Raw genomic sequence first — 14,697 nt, forward strand, 5'->3', positions numbered from 1 at the left:
GACACCACTTACTGCAAATGGTGGCATGAAGTTGAAAGGCACTACTTACTGCAAATGGTAGATTGGTTGCTTCGGCTTGAAGTTGAAAGGCACTACTTACTGCAAATGGTGGCTTGGGATCTTTGGCTTGAAGTTGAAAGGCACTATTATTGCAAATGGTGGCTTGGTTGCTTTGGCTTGAAGTTGAAAGGCACTACTTACTGCAAATGGTGGCATGGTTGCTTTGGCTTGAAGTTGAAAGGCACTACTTACTGCAAATTGTGGCTTGGGAGCTTTGACAAAGTTGAAAGGCACTACATCCTGCAAATGATGGCTTGGGTGTGGCTTGAAGTTGAAAGGCACTACTTACTCTAATGGGGGCGTGGGTGCATTGGCTTGAAGTTGAAAGGCACTACTTACTGCAAATTGTGGCTTGAAGTTGAAAGGCACTACTTACTGCAAATGGTGACTTGGGTGCTTTGGCTTGAAGTTGAAAGCACTACTTACTGCAAATGGTGGCTTGGGAGCTTTGGTTTGAAGTTGAAAGGTACTACTTACTGCAAATGGTGGCTTGGTTGCTTTGGCTTGACGTTGAAAGGCACTACTTACTGCAAATGGTGGCTTGGGTGCTTTGGCTTGAAGTTAAAAGGCACTACTGTAAATGCACTTCCTGTTTGCACTGTATATTGATTTTAGATAAAACGCTACCACTTACGGCTGTGATTTTTGGCCATCTTACTCAGTCCCCCTCCGCTGAGTAGGTGCCGAAAATTCTTCCCATCAATGAAAAATAAAATTGTTATTAGTTTTTTCTTAAATGTTGAGAATCTCTCTCCTGTCAATCACTCCATGAAAGCCACACCTTTTCCGGTGGGGGGGGGGGGGGGGGGGGTTATAAAACCCGGAAATGTAGGTGTGGCTCAGTCTCTGCAAGATGGAAGAGGGAGAGGTCATGACTCGCTGTCTTTAGTGGCTTTGCACCCTACTTCAAATGGTATGAAACTGCACTTGAATTTGGTGGCCTAGTACCCTGCTAGAAGTGGTAAGAAACTGCACTTGAATTTGGTGGCCTTATACCCTGCTTGAAATAGAATTTCAAGGATTAGCCGTGAGTCAACTACCAGCCCACCAGCCGTGAGTGAGTGAGTTGCCAGCACAACAGGCTTGATTGACTGAGACGCCAGCCCAAGAATCCATTTGGCGCACAATTTGCATACTAGCCCTCTGGAAACCAGTCCCTTCAGCCCACAACACCCATACTAGCGCTCCAGAAAGCCCCCCCCCCCCCCCCCCCAACTGGCCACCAATATTAGAATTGGTGGAGAGGTGGAATATTGCGTTGGATGACCAGCCCTCCTGTGTGATGCTGGGACCCAACGGGTCCCACTTAATCTAGTTTCCACTATATTTCACTGGCTTTGATTGGAATTCTAACTCTTATCAGAAATACCTGGGCAGCTAAAGCCCCCAATAATATATATTTTTTGAATTTATTTTATTAGAATCGATTGTACAAGGATAAGGCGATCGACATAACAGTTATACAATTATTGTACAGCTTCACCTTTAACGTTAGAACCTAAATCAAAAAAAAAGATAAATAAGAGAAAGAATGAAAGAAAGAGAGAGAAAAAAGAGAATGAAGAAAGAGAAGTAAAATAGGAAAAAGTGAGAAAAAGACCCCTAAGCTACCAAAGAAGTGCAAGAGAAAGGAAAAGAAATAAAAAAAGAAAAGATGGAGATATACCTTCCAACCCCCCTTCTCACCCATCCCTGGCATCGGGTTTCAATTTGTGTTTAACCATTCTGTTGTTGCCGAAATTCAGTAAAAGGGAACCATGTCTTAAGAAATTGATCTGTTTTTTTCCGCCAAGACAAGCCTAATATTTTCTAAATGTAGTGTATTGGACATGGCCCCCTATAAATTTTAATATAATTCTCTCAACTGGGACCTTTATTCACCAGAAAATCTGCTGAGAAATTAACTGCCAGCTCCCTATGCCTTCCTATGCATTAGCCGTGAATCCTGAGGAATTACTTTGAGATTTGATATCCATTAAATGAAAAAAACGACACAGCAGCAATACTAATATCAATAAATTAAGACTCAAAATTTGACTTTAGAAACTTGCTAGATAATTGAAAGATGTAGGAAGTATAATGTAGTCTTGTTTCAAAGAGTTGTGGTATCGTTGCAGATGCTTATATGTGCCGATATTGCTAAATGCTTTGATTTTACTTCGGAGTCACGTGAGTGACTACGTGAAGAACCCGTCCAGCACGCATGCGCGACATGAGCATTCACGCAGATGCAACAGCGACGAACGGGAGTACGGGCGCTCCCGCTACAGGCCTGAAGGAACGGACCGTTAGGTAAGTACTTACCCACAGGTTCGAATTCACTACTTTGCTCCTCTTTGTTGCTCCAGGGGAACTGGAGACAGCAAAGCAGCCCAGAGGGAAGCGGCCCCCGTTAGACTCCAGGGAAGGAACGTTCCGTCAGTGGAGGGGGGGAGAGGCGGCACCTGGACCGCACACGCTGCGGTCCACAGTCAGGGTACTGAGCCGATGCCCAGTCCGCTAACAGCTGTCTGACCAATAGCAGCGGACTGGAGGGAAACTAAAACCGGCCGGTAATCCCTACATACTCCCGACAAGGAGACTCGCCGCCCGAGAACCGCAGAAATGCCGCCCGAAAACGGCAGGCAGTCTCTAGCAGCAAAGCCAGCAACCAAATCTCGGGCTGGAGACAGACACGGAAGATGGAATCGGCACTTCAAACTACCGCCCGAGAGCAAGTGAGTGTCTGTTCTCCAAGCCTAGAGTAAGGTCATGGAGCCAAAAACTCCAGCTCAACTTGCCTCAGGAGCAGGGGCAAGCTCGCCAAGGGAGCATAACACTCCAACTCCAGTGCACTACAGCACTGTCCATCTCCCTTATCGAGGGATCGATGGCGACCAGGGCTGGGCTGGTCAAGAAGAGGGGTCACTGGCTGAACAACATCGGGAGTATGCTTAAGGTACAGGATCAGGAAAAGCTGCTGGGTGTGGCCGCTATGTGGCTCCACCACTAACGAGATGGCTTTTCAGTCTCAACTGACGGCCAGCTTACTACCCGTTCTTTTCAAAAAACCTCTCCAAGACAGGTAGTCATGAGGCGTTGGATTTCATCACGCCTCCCCTAAATTGCATTTACTCAAAGTGCCCACCATTATTGGGGGGTACATTGAGCATAGCTTTTTAAAACCCAAATATCTTAAATTGCATTTGATACCCCTGACGTCGGCTATTATTTTCGCATGCTCATTCCAGAGGGGCAGGGTAGTATGGCAAAACACCTGACCCTAATGTTCACAGTATGCTCCGCAACTTCTCGAAGGAAGTTATAAAACCTGCCCTCAACCTAAAAAATTCACAGGACTGTGAGAACGCCGACCTCACAACCACAGATACTGCTATCTGGCTAAGTTACCAAACCAAGCCTAAGAAACTGGACGAAGTATCCAAAATATTTGGCATCATAGAAACATAGAAACATAGAAATTAGGTGCATGAGTAGGCCATTCGGCCCTTCGAGCCTGCACCGCCATTCAATATGATCATGGCTGATCATCCAACTCAGTATCCCGTACCTGCCTTCTCTCCATACCCTCTGATCCCCTTAGCCACAAGGGCCACATCTAACTCCCTCTTAAATATAGCCAATGAACTGGCCTCGACTACCCTCTGTGGCAGAGAGTTCCAGAGATTCACCACTCTCTGTGTGAAAAAAGTTCTTCTCATCTCGGTTTTAAAGGATTACCCCCTTATCCTTAAGCTGTGACCCCTTGTCCTGGACTTCCCCAACATCGGGAGCAATCTTCCTGCATCTAGCCTGTCCAACCCCTTAAGAATTTTGTAAGTTTCTATAAGATCCCCTCTCAATCTCCTAAATTCTAGAGAGTATAAACCAAGTCTATCCAGTCTTTCTTCATAAGACAGTCCTGACATACCAGGAATCAGTCTGGTGAACCTTCTCTGCACTCCCTCTATGGCAATAATGTCCTTCCTCAGATTTGGAGACCAAAACTGTACGCAATACTCCAGGTGTGGTCTCACCAAGACCCTGTACAACTGCAGTAGAACCTCCCTGCTCCTATACTCAAATCCTTTTGCTATGAAAGCTAACATACCATTCGCTTTCTTCACTGCCTGCTGCACCTGCATGCCTACTTTCAATGACTGGTGTACCATGACACCCAGGTCTCGCTGCATCTCCCCTTTTCCTAGTCGGCCACCATTTAGATAATAGTCTGCTTTCCTGTTTTTGCCACCAAAATGGATAACCTCACATTTATCCACATTATACTGCATCTGCCAAACATTTGCCCACTCACCCAGCCTATCCAAGTCACCTTGCAGTCTCCTAGCATCCTCCTCACAGCTAACACTGCCCCCCAGCTTAGTGTCATCCGCAAACTTGGAGATATTGCCTTCAATTCCCTCATCCAGATCATTAATATATATTGTAAATAGCTGAGGTCCCAGCACTGAGCCTTGCGGTACCCCACTAGTCACTGCCTGCCATTGTGAAAAGGACCCGTTTACTCCTACTCTTTGCTTCCTGTTTGCCAGACAGTTCTCTATCCACATCAATACTGAACCCCCAATGCCGTGTGCTTTAAGTTTGTATACTAATCTCTTATGTGGGACCTTGTCGAAAGCCTTCTGGAAGTCCAGATACACCACATCCACTGGTTCTCCCCTATCCACGCTACTAGTTACATCCTCGAAAAATTCTATAAGCTTCGTCAGACATGATTTACCTTTTGTAAATCCATGCTGACTTTGTCCAATGATTTCACCACTTTCCAAATGTACTGCTATCCCATCTTTAATAACTGATTCTAGCAGTTTCCCTACTACCGATGTTAGACTAACAGGTCTGTAATTACCCGTTTTCTCTCTCCCTCCCTCCTTAAAAAGTGGGGTTACGTTTGCTACCCGCCAATCCTCAGGAACTACTCCAGAATCTAAAGAGTTTTGAAAGATTATTACTAATGCATCCACTATTTCTGGAGCTACTTCCTTAAGTACTCTGGGATGCAGCCTATCTGGCCCTGGGGATTTATCGGCCTTTAATCCATTCAAATTACCCAACACCACTTCCCGGCTAACCTGGATTTCACTCAATTCCTCCAACTCCTTTGACCCGCGGTCCCCTGCTATTTCCGGCAGATTATTTATGTCTTCCTTAGTGAAGACGGAACCAAAGTAGTTATTCAATTGGTCCGCCATATCCTTGTTCCCCATGATCAACTCACCTGTTTCTGACTGCAAGGGAACTACATTTGTTTTAACTAATCTCTTTCTTTTCACATATCTATAAAAACTTTTGCAGTCAGTTTTTATGTTCCCTGCCAGTTTTCTTTCATAATCTATTTTTCCTTTCCTAATTAAGCCCTTTGTCCTCCTCTGCTGGTCTCTGAATTTCTCCCAGTCCTCCGGTATGCTGCTTTTTCTGGCTAATTTGTACGCATCATCCTTCGCTTTGATACTATCCCTGATTTCCCTTGTTATCCACGGATGCACTACCTTCCCTGATTTATTCTTTTGCCAAACTGGGATGAACAATTTTTGTAGTTCATCCATGCAGTCTTTAAATGTCTTCCATTGCATATCCATCGTCAACCCTTTTAGAATTAATTGCAAGTCAATCTTGGCCGATTCACGTCTCATACCCTCAAAGTTACCTTTCTTTAAGTTCAGAACCATTGTTTCTGAATTAACAATGTCAATCTCCATCCTAATGAAGAACTCAACCATATTATGGTCACTCTTGCCCAAGGGGGCACGTACAACAAGACTTCTAACTAACCCTTCCTCATTACTCAATACCCAGTCTAAAATAGCCTGCTCTCTCGTTGGTTCCTCTACATGTTGATTTAGATAACTACCCCGCATACATTCCAAGAAATCCTCTTCCTCAGCACCCCTGCCAATTTGATTCACCCAATCTATATGTTGATTGAAGTCACCCATTATAACTGTTTTGCCTTTGTCGCACGCATTTCTAATTTCCTGTTTGATACCATCTCCAACTTCACTACTACTGTTAGGTGGCCTGTACACAACACCCACCAGCGTTTTCTGCCCCTTAGTGTTTCGTAGCTCTACCCATACCGATTCCACATCCTCCAAACTAATGTCCTTCCTTTCCATTGCGTTAATCTCCTCTCTAATCAGCAACGCTACCCCACCTCCTTTTCCTTTCTCTCTATCCTTCCTGAATATTGAATATCCCTGGATGTTCAGCTCCCAGCCTTGGTCACCCTGGAGCCATGTCTCCGTGATCCCAACTATATCATAGTCATCAAGAGGGCAGGGCCTGGAATGAGCACCACACAAAAACCAGACAGCAGTACCTCCACGCATCCACCAGTAGGCGTCTACTTAATAGTACTGGTGAAAGCTCGGGGCCCGCATGCCAACCCCCGTAAGCCCTTTCAGGCCAGGGTCCAGAGCGGGCCCAATGGAAAATGTGCCACCCCCCAACAACACCATCCCTACAGGCAAGGAACCAGAAACCGAAGAAATTAACACACCACTAAACAACAGTGAAGACAGATAAGTATGGTTCCTACCATCACATAAAAGGTGAAGGGTTTGTACTAACAGGGGGGGGGAAATCACACCTGGGTTGGGAACATGAAGAACTATCACACTTGGTAGTTATATACCAAAAGTATTCAAGGATAAAAATTGAATTAAGAAACCCATCACTTCTCGGCCTTTTGGCTATGATCAAGTGTAGTATCTGTTCTTATCAGTTTAATATCTGATACGTCCTTTATCTAGGGACCATATATATATTACCAGTTCAGCATACACCCCAAAGGGGTCTACCCTCCCACTAGAAAAGAACATGAGGGACTAGCTAACTGGAGAAGATATACTAGGGGTCATAAAGAAGCCTAATATGAAACTTTGGTACCAACAAACCCAAGATGGTGAATGTCGCACCATCATTGATATACAAGGGGTCATAAGAAGCCTAAAATGAACCTTTGGTACCAAAAAAACCCAAAGATGGTGAATGTCGCACCATCATTGACTTTACCACTTGAGTATTTTCACCAGGTTACACACTAATGGAAAATTGTAACTGCTAACCATGGATTTCCTAGGATACTTTATGGTAGACATCAACTTAAAAGATGCATACTATTCAGTACCCATTCATAAAATTTCGGAGATACCAATTTACCTGGATGGGGTAACTATGGCAGTATAAATTATTGACAATGGCTAATATGAGCTAAAACTGTTCCCAGATATTCAAACCAGCCCTGACACTATTAAGGAACATATCGTCATGGCATGTCTCTATGATATTAACAACAGACAAATCCATGGGAATAGCTAATCAGCAGCATTAGCTACTAAAACATATTTAGCCTGAGCCTGTCATACAATCCAGATAAATCTACGTTGACACCATCCACAACTATTGACTATCTGGTATTCAATTAACTCTACCCACTCATCTATAACATTGCCATAAGGAGAGTCAGCGTATGACACAACCTGTAACAATTAATGGTATCAATCAACCAACCATTCAACAAGTGGCTAGAGTAGTTGTGAGTTAGTAGCAGCATTGCCAGCTACTTAACTTGAACCTTTCCATTAGAGCTAAGGTGCTAATGTTTAAACTAAATACCCATACCCAGAACATGGTGGCAAATGGACTAATCTGGAGTCGTCATCACTATAGACACTGGGCGTAAAACCTAGTTGGAAATATTGAGTACGTTCTATTTGTAAAAGCATATTATTCAGTAGTGCACCATTTTGCATGTTGGTTTATAAATTAACAACATCACAGTGGTGGCATATACCAACCACTTGGGCAGAATAAATCGATATCATGTGACAATTTATTTAACAATTGGTAACCGTATGTCGTCAAACATATTCGACCATCAGCAAACTTACCTACCAGGTGAGCTAAATACTGTAAACAGACATGTTAAACCAAAGTATTTGCTGAAATTACAAAGCAATATGGAACACCAGAGTCTGAAGAAGGGTTTCGGCCCGAAACGTCACCTATTTCCTTCGCTCCATAGATGCTGCTGCACCCGCTGAGTTTCTCCAGCATTTTTGTGTACCTATGGAACACCAGATATCGATTTCCCTGTATTTCAATTGAATCACCACGTACTGATGTATGTCGCATGAAACCAAACTTTGAGGCAGCGGCAATGAATACATTCCCGCTGAACTAGGGGGGGTGGGGGGGGGGGGATCTAATCTCTATGTTCTCCCCCCTTTTTTCCTACCTCATCAGTCAGGTACTATGGCCTCATCAGTCGGGTACTACGCAAATCCACAGTCATGGTTCCCAGTGGTCCTCGACATGGTCATCAAAACCCTAATGATTTCCCAATAGCCTAGACTTATCAACTCACCCAGTTTCAGGCATAAGCCACCCATGCCACGATAAATTAAACTACTGGGTTGCAGATTTGAAAAGACCATTACTGGGCCTGGGTTGCAGAATTGTGAAGACCACTGCTGGGCCTGGATTGTCAAATAGCACTATCGACACGATGACAGCATCCCATCGCATATCCACTAGGGAACATACTTGGCGAACATCAAGAAGTGGGAAGGTACTGTTCAAATACAGGAACTACATATTCAACTACAACAAAACCTGTACTGGAGTTCCTGGCAGGTCTTCACCACAATGAAGGACTCAGCTACTACGCCATCAACACAGCCAGAAGTGCTCTGTCTGCCTACTTAACTCGGGCACCAGGACAACAGGCCATAGGGTACCACCCACTGGTGATCAAACTCAGGAGAGGCATATTCAACTCTAAATCCCCCAGACCTAGGTACACCTAAATCTGGGATGTCAGTGTGGACCTGACGTACCTTAGGGGATGGTCACCAGCCAGGTCCCTCACCCTGGAACAGCCCACCCTGAAGACGGTCATGTTGATGGCCTTGTCTCAGCACAAAGAATCCAGTTCCTCCATCTACTACGATTGGACAATATGGTTTACTAGACTGTGTTACAGTTACCATTAGGGGCTGGTCAAACAGAGCAGACCAGGAACATCAGGTCTAGTCATGGAATTCCAGGCATATCCACCTGAACCACGGTTATGTGTCATGACCCACTTATTGAACTGCATGGACACAATAAGTAATCCTCGAGGGAGAGAAAAAGCCTTATGGGTCAGCCACAAGAAACCTTATGGTCGGGTGACGAGCCAAACTATCTCAAGTGGCTCAAGCAGGTACTGGGAGTTGCTGGAGTACATACTAACGTGTATAAATCTTACTCCACCAGGGCAGCATCCACATCAGTGACTAAGAGGATGGACGTGCATATGGACCACATCCTGGCTACAGCGGGGTGGTCTAGGGAGTATACGTTCCAAACTTTTATAACAAGCCGCTGGCAGAACTTGTATCGTTTGCAGAAAAAGTATTAGAATCTGCAAAAAAATATAGAATTTAAGCCCGGGGGAACATTTTGGTCTTGTTATTGTTACAAACAGACTCATGGTTGATTACGATAACATACTTCCTCCCTCGAATGACTTCGGCAGCGAGTGAAATATGAACTGTTACACGGTTTGAAATCACAGAGCTTTAAAATCTTCATGTAGTCACTCACGTGACTCCAAAGTAAAATAGTAAGATTAAACAATAACTTACCAGTTTGAAGTTTAATCTGTATTTTATGAGGAGTTACGATGAGGGATTACGTGCCCTCCGCTCCCACCCTCAATAATAGAGATCAAACTGGTATCTAAGCTCTCCTTTTCTTTACTATATTTATTTCAATTACTGTGTCTTTCTGTGATTCCACACCGCTGCTTTGAAGTATGTCGCGCATGCGTGCTGGACGGGTTCTTCACGTAATCCCTCATCGTAAACTTCAAATTGGTAAGTTCTCGTTTAATCTTACTATTTTAGCTGTAACCTCTAGGAACACAGAGCAATATCAATTTTGATTGTCAATGGAATTAACAAAGATCTTATATTTTGTTCCTGCTGTAAGAGTATTGCACTGATATCTAAGTCCATGCTATAGAAAGAAAAATGTTATATGGATATCTCATGTACACCTTTCAGATTCAGATTCCGATTCCGATTCAATTTTATTATCATTGCACTTTTCAGTGCAACAAAATGGTTTAGCCTGCAGTCATAACATAGAATAAATAACAAAAACACACACTCAACACAGTTTAACATCCACCACAGTGAGTCCACCAGGCACCTCCTCACTGTGATGGAAGGCTAAAAGTCCCAACGTCTCTATGTCTCTTCCCTCCTTGCTCTCCCTCTGTGCTGAGGCGATCCAGGCCTCCGATGTTATGACCCCGCCGGGTGATGGTAAGTAAATCCCGAGGCTGAATCCGAGCTCCGCGAACGGGCCGGTTCAAACTACGCGTCGGGGGCGGTCGAAGCTGCCGCCCTGCAGTCCAGCAGACGAAGCTGTTGTTGCGGGAGCTCCGGAAAAACAGGTCACCAACCTGTGACCTGCGAGCTCCCGACGATGTCGTCCACTGGCCTCCGAGGCTCCGAAGTCGGGTCGGAAGTCGGGTAGCAATGCAGCCACAGCCCCAAAGTCGGGTCGCAACGCCACCACATCCCCAAAGTCGGCCAGCCTCGCGTTGGTAAGTCCTGGCTGGCTCTGCCTCCGGAGCCTCGAGGTCGATCCCAGTTAGAGGCCACCAGCTCCGCGATAGGCCTCAGCGCAGACGGAGACGGGGGGAGACGTCAAGAAAGGTCGCATCCCCCTCGAAGGAAGAGCCAAAAAACATGCTTCTCCCACCCCCCCCCCACACATACACAACAAAATAAACTGATACAAACCGCAACAACAGGAAAAAGAAAAGAAAAAAAAGAAAAGACAAACGGACTGCAGGCGAGCCGCAGCTGCAAGGCAGCGCCGCCACTTCAGTTCTGTTCTTAAAAATAATAATAGCAGCGAGAGTCAGTGGTGATAAGGCAATGCTTGGGGAATTAGGATGGAATGAAGATCACCTTCACTTCATCAATTTCGCAAGGGAGATGAACATGAATAGAGAGATGGAGATTACAAAGTTCAGACAGCAAATGCATGTTGGACAAGTTTGGCAAACTAAATCACTACATTGGATTGTGCAATAGTATCCACAACTCAGAACATGGTCAAAGAACAGTACTGCAAACCGAAGATAGACACAAAATGCTGGAGTAACTCTGTGGGCCAGGCAGCATCTCTGGATAGAAGGAATGGGTGACTTTCAGGTCGAGACCCTTCTCCAGTTCTTCTCGACCCGATTCATTCTATCCAGAAATGCTGCTTGTCCCGCTGAATTTCTCCAGCATTTTGTGGGTTTTTTTTGGTTTAAACCAGCATCTGCAGTTCCTTCCTACACCGTACTGGAAACCTCCTTATCACAGGGCTGTCAAGAAAGAAAATAAAGAAAATTAACCGCAGCATTGATTAAATACATTCTTACAGCAATATCGTAGAAAATTATAGGATTATGTAATTGAGAGCCCAGAGTATTTTTAATTAGAATTAAAGAACAATGTATCAAAGAAGTTTGTTGGTGCAGTGGTTAATTTTCTTGTCCAGTATTCAGGGGATGGAACTGCTCAACAGAAATTAGCTTGAATTCCACCATAGCACGTGAGGAATTTGAATTTAATTAAATGTCTGAAATAAAAGTCTATGGACAGTGTTATTGAAGGTGAAAACATTGGATTGTCATGAAGCCATGTCTGGTTTACCAATGAAAATGAACAAACAGAAAATGCTAGAAACATTTAGCAGGTCAGACAGCATCTGCTAATAGAGAAACACATTTAAAGTTTATACCAGCTTTATAATATATTTTAGAAAAATAAATCTCAGCATAGTCTGGCATATATTAGACCCTTGACTTCCTCTTGACGTCAAGAACTGTAGGCCATAAATGCTTGTCTTTCCCATGAAACCCACTTCTCAAAAATGAATAAATAAGAAATAAAAATAGGAACATAGTTAAACTGCAGTCTGTCTATTAACGATTCTCAAGCATGAAGAAATAGACACAAGATCTACTATTGAAGGCAAATTAACAGAAGTAATAATGGGAGGTTTCAATAATCGGAAAAAAAAAAACATTGAGAAGGGAAAAGCATGGAGATTGTTTTAATGATTGCAGCACAATGGAAGAGAGATGTATCTAGTTCAAGTGAAGAAAGTGATTCTATTTCACTGGGCAGACATTATGGTAAGAAAAATTATAATATCATGAGCTTTAACATATCTATAGACAATTACAGAATATCTTCAATCACAAAAATATTCAATTGGAAGTATACAATCAATACAATCAGTTTTATTCGTCACATTGCACATAAAGTGCAAGTGAAATGAATTTGCCAGCAGCGGTGCAATGAAAATGAAAACACAAAAACACACAAAAAAATTTAACACAAACATCCACCACAGCTTTCATCACTGTGGTGGAAGGCACAAAAATTGGCCAGTCTTCCTCCATTTTCCCCCGTGGTCGGGACCTCAACCCTCCGCAGCCGTCGCTGCGGGCGTCCAGATGTGCAGACAAGGTAAAAAGTCCAGATAAGAGCTGAATCAGTGCCTCCCCACCGGAGACCGCAGCTTCAGGTTGGAGTAGGCCGCAGGCCGGCGGTCAGAGATTAAAAGTTTGCGTTGCAGCCAGAAGCACCGCAGACTGCAGGGCCGGCAGTCGAAGCTCCCCTCCAGGGATCCCCGGCGAGGGACCCCGCTCCTGATGGTAAGTAAGTCGCTGCCGCGCCCGCGGTAGAAGATTTCCTACTTGGTTCATTGCAGATCTCGTTATGAACCAAGTAGGAGATCTTCTTGTGGAAGCAAAGAGCATGGTGGAGCCAATATACAATTTGATTTTACAACTTTTTGCAAGGGAGTGATAAACGAGTGAGCTTAGTTCAGTTTAATTTAGTTTATTGTCATGTGTAGTCACGTGAGACTCGTCCTTGATCATGCCAGTGGCCTTGCCGGGGAAGCAGTAGCAATATAATATTAGTTTAGTTTATTATTGTCACGTGTACCAAAGTACGGTGAAAAGCTTTTTTGTTGTGTGCTATCCAGCGAAAGACTATATGTGATTGCATTCAAGCTGTCTACTGTGTGCAGATGCAGGATAAAGAGAATAATGTTTAGTGCTAAATAAAGTTGAGTAATGTCTGATTAAAGATAGTTCAAGGGTTTCCTTTGGGTGGATGGTTAGTCAGGACCGCTCTCTAGTTGGTGATAGGATGGTTCAGTTGACTGATAACAGCAGGAAAGAAAATGGCCCTGAATCTGGAGGTTTTTTACATTTCTGCACCCCTTGCCTGATGGGAGAGAAAAGGGTTACTGGAGTGAGACTCATCCTTAATTATACTGGTGGCCTTGCCAAGGCAGAATTATGTGCAGATGGAATCAATGGAAGAGAGGTTGGTTTGCTTGACAGTCTGAGCAGCATTCATAGTTCTCTGCAATTTCTTGTGGTTTTGGATGGAGTTGATCTCAAACTATGCTCTGATGTATTCTGATAAAGTGCTTCCTGCGGCACATCTGTAGAAGTTGTTGTAGACATGCCGAACTTTCTAAGCCTGATACCGCTTCCTAAACATAAAATAGAATGAAAGTACCTGTATAGAAATTTGCAGCAAATGGTGTTTCCAGGTGGACTTTTATCTGTGTCAATCTAGATGGCAGAACTCGTGAGTTTAGAAAAAGTCAAACAAGTCTTGTAAATGGTGTGAATGGTATAAAGGTGATGGAAAAAAGTTAAAGGTCAGGCTTGTGGCTGGAATATCAATCAAGTGAGTTGTCTTGTCGGAGAGGGTGTTGAGATTACTGAGTGCTTTTGAAGATACACTATGGCAGGCATGTGTAGAGAATAACACTCCTACTTCACATTAGGTGGAAAGAATTTAGATATCAAGAACTATGCTACTTATAAGATAATTAAGTGAATTTCAAGTGCTGGTGTAACAATTTAGCATATTTGTAGCTCTGACCGTAGATACATTTCTTAGCAGTCATGTTATTCTCCTTGAGCTTGCTGAAGAGTAGGGACAACTTCAGTTTGCAATGTGAACTACGTGGTGAAGCATAACATGCAATTTTGCACAATGATCATCAAATGAGCATTGCACATCAACAGATATGCCCAAACCCTTCAAGCATGAACCTCAAATGAAGATATATTTCATTTAAGAAATTGCAGTGTAAAACAAAAGTACATTATATCATGTACAAAATATTACACAATTGCTGAGAATTTCTGGACAATATGTATATATATTTCTATCTCCTTCAGAATGGATCAAAGCTATTATAGTAGTGATATCTGAGATAAACTTTGGAGTGCTCCACTATCGATTGATTGTTTGCTGGCAGAAGATGATGCTCCGTTGGACAAGTTTACTCTGTAAATCAGTTTACATCAACAAACTGCAGAACAAAATTAATTAATTAGCTTTTTACTGTAGATAATTAATATGACAAATGATATAATGTTTAAAACTTGTTAGTCCTGATATATTGTCAACCAAACTCTAAAATGTAAATTTAGGGATTTAGCTAGGTATTGTATATCACACTCTGTCATTTTCACACAATAAATCATGCTGAATTATATTAATGATTTAATTTGTGTCACTGAAGAGTATGTGAAGGGCAAAC

General features: G+C 43.3%; 1 pseudogene; it reads left to right on the forward strand.

The window, feature by feature from the left end:
- The first annotated feature begins 6,735 nt into the window (after window positions 1–6,735).
- Window positions 6,736–6,853, forward strand: LOC116975684 (annotated as a pseudogene).
- Window positions 6,854–14,697: the final 7,844 nt, after the last annotated feature.

The sequence above is a fragment of the Amblyraja radiata genome, chromosome 7 (assembly GCF_010909765.2).
Source record: "Amblyraja radiata isolate CabotCenter1 chromosome 7, sAmbRad1.1.pri, whole genome shotgun sequence".
In the NCBI taxonomy this organism is placed as follows: Eukaryota; Metazoa; Chordata; class Chondrichthyes; order Rajiformes; family Rajidae; genus Amblyraja; species Amblyraja radiata.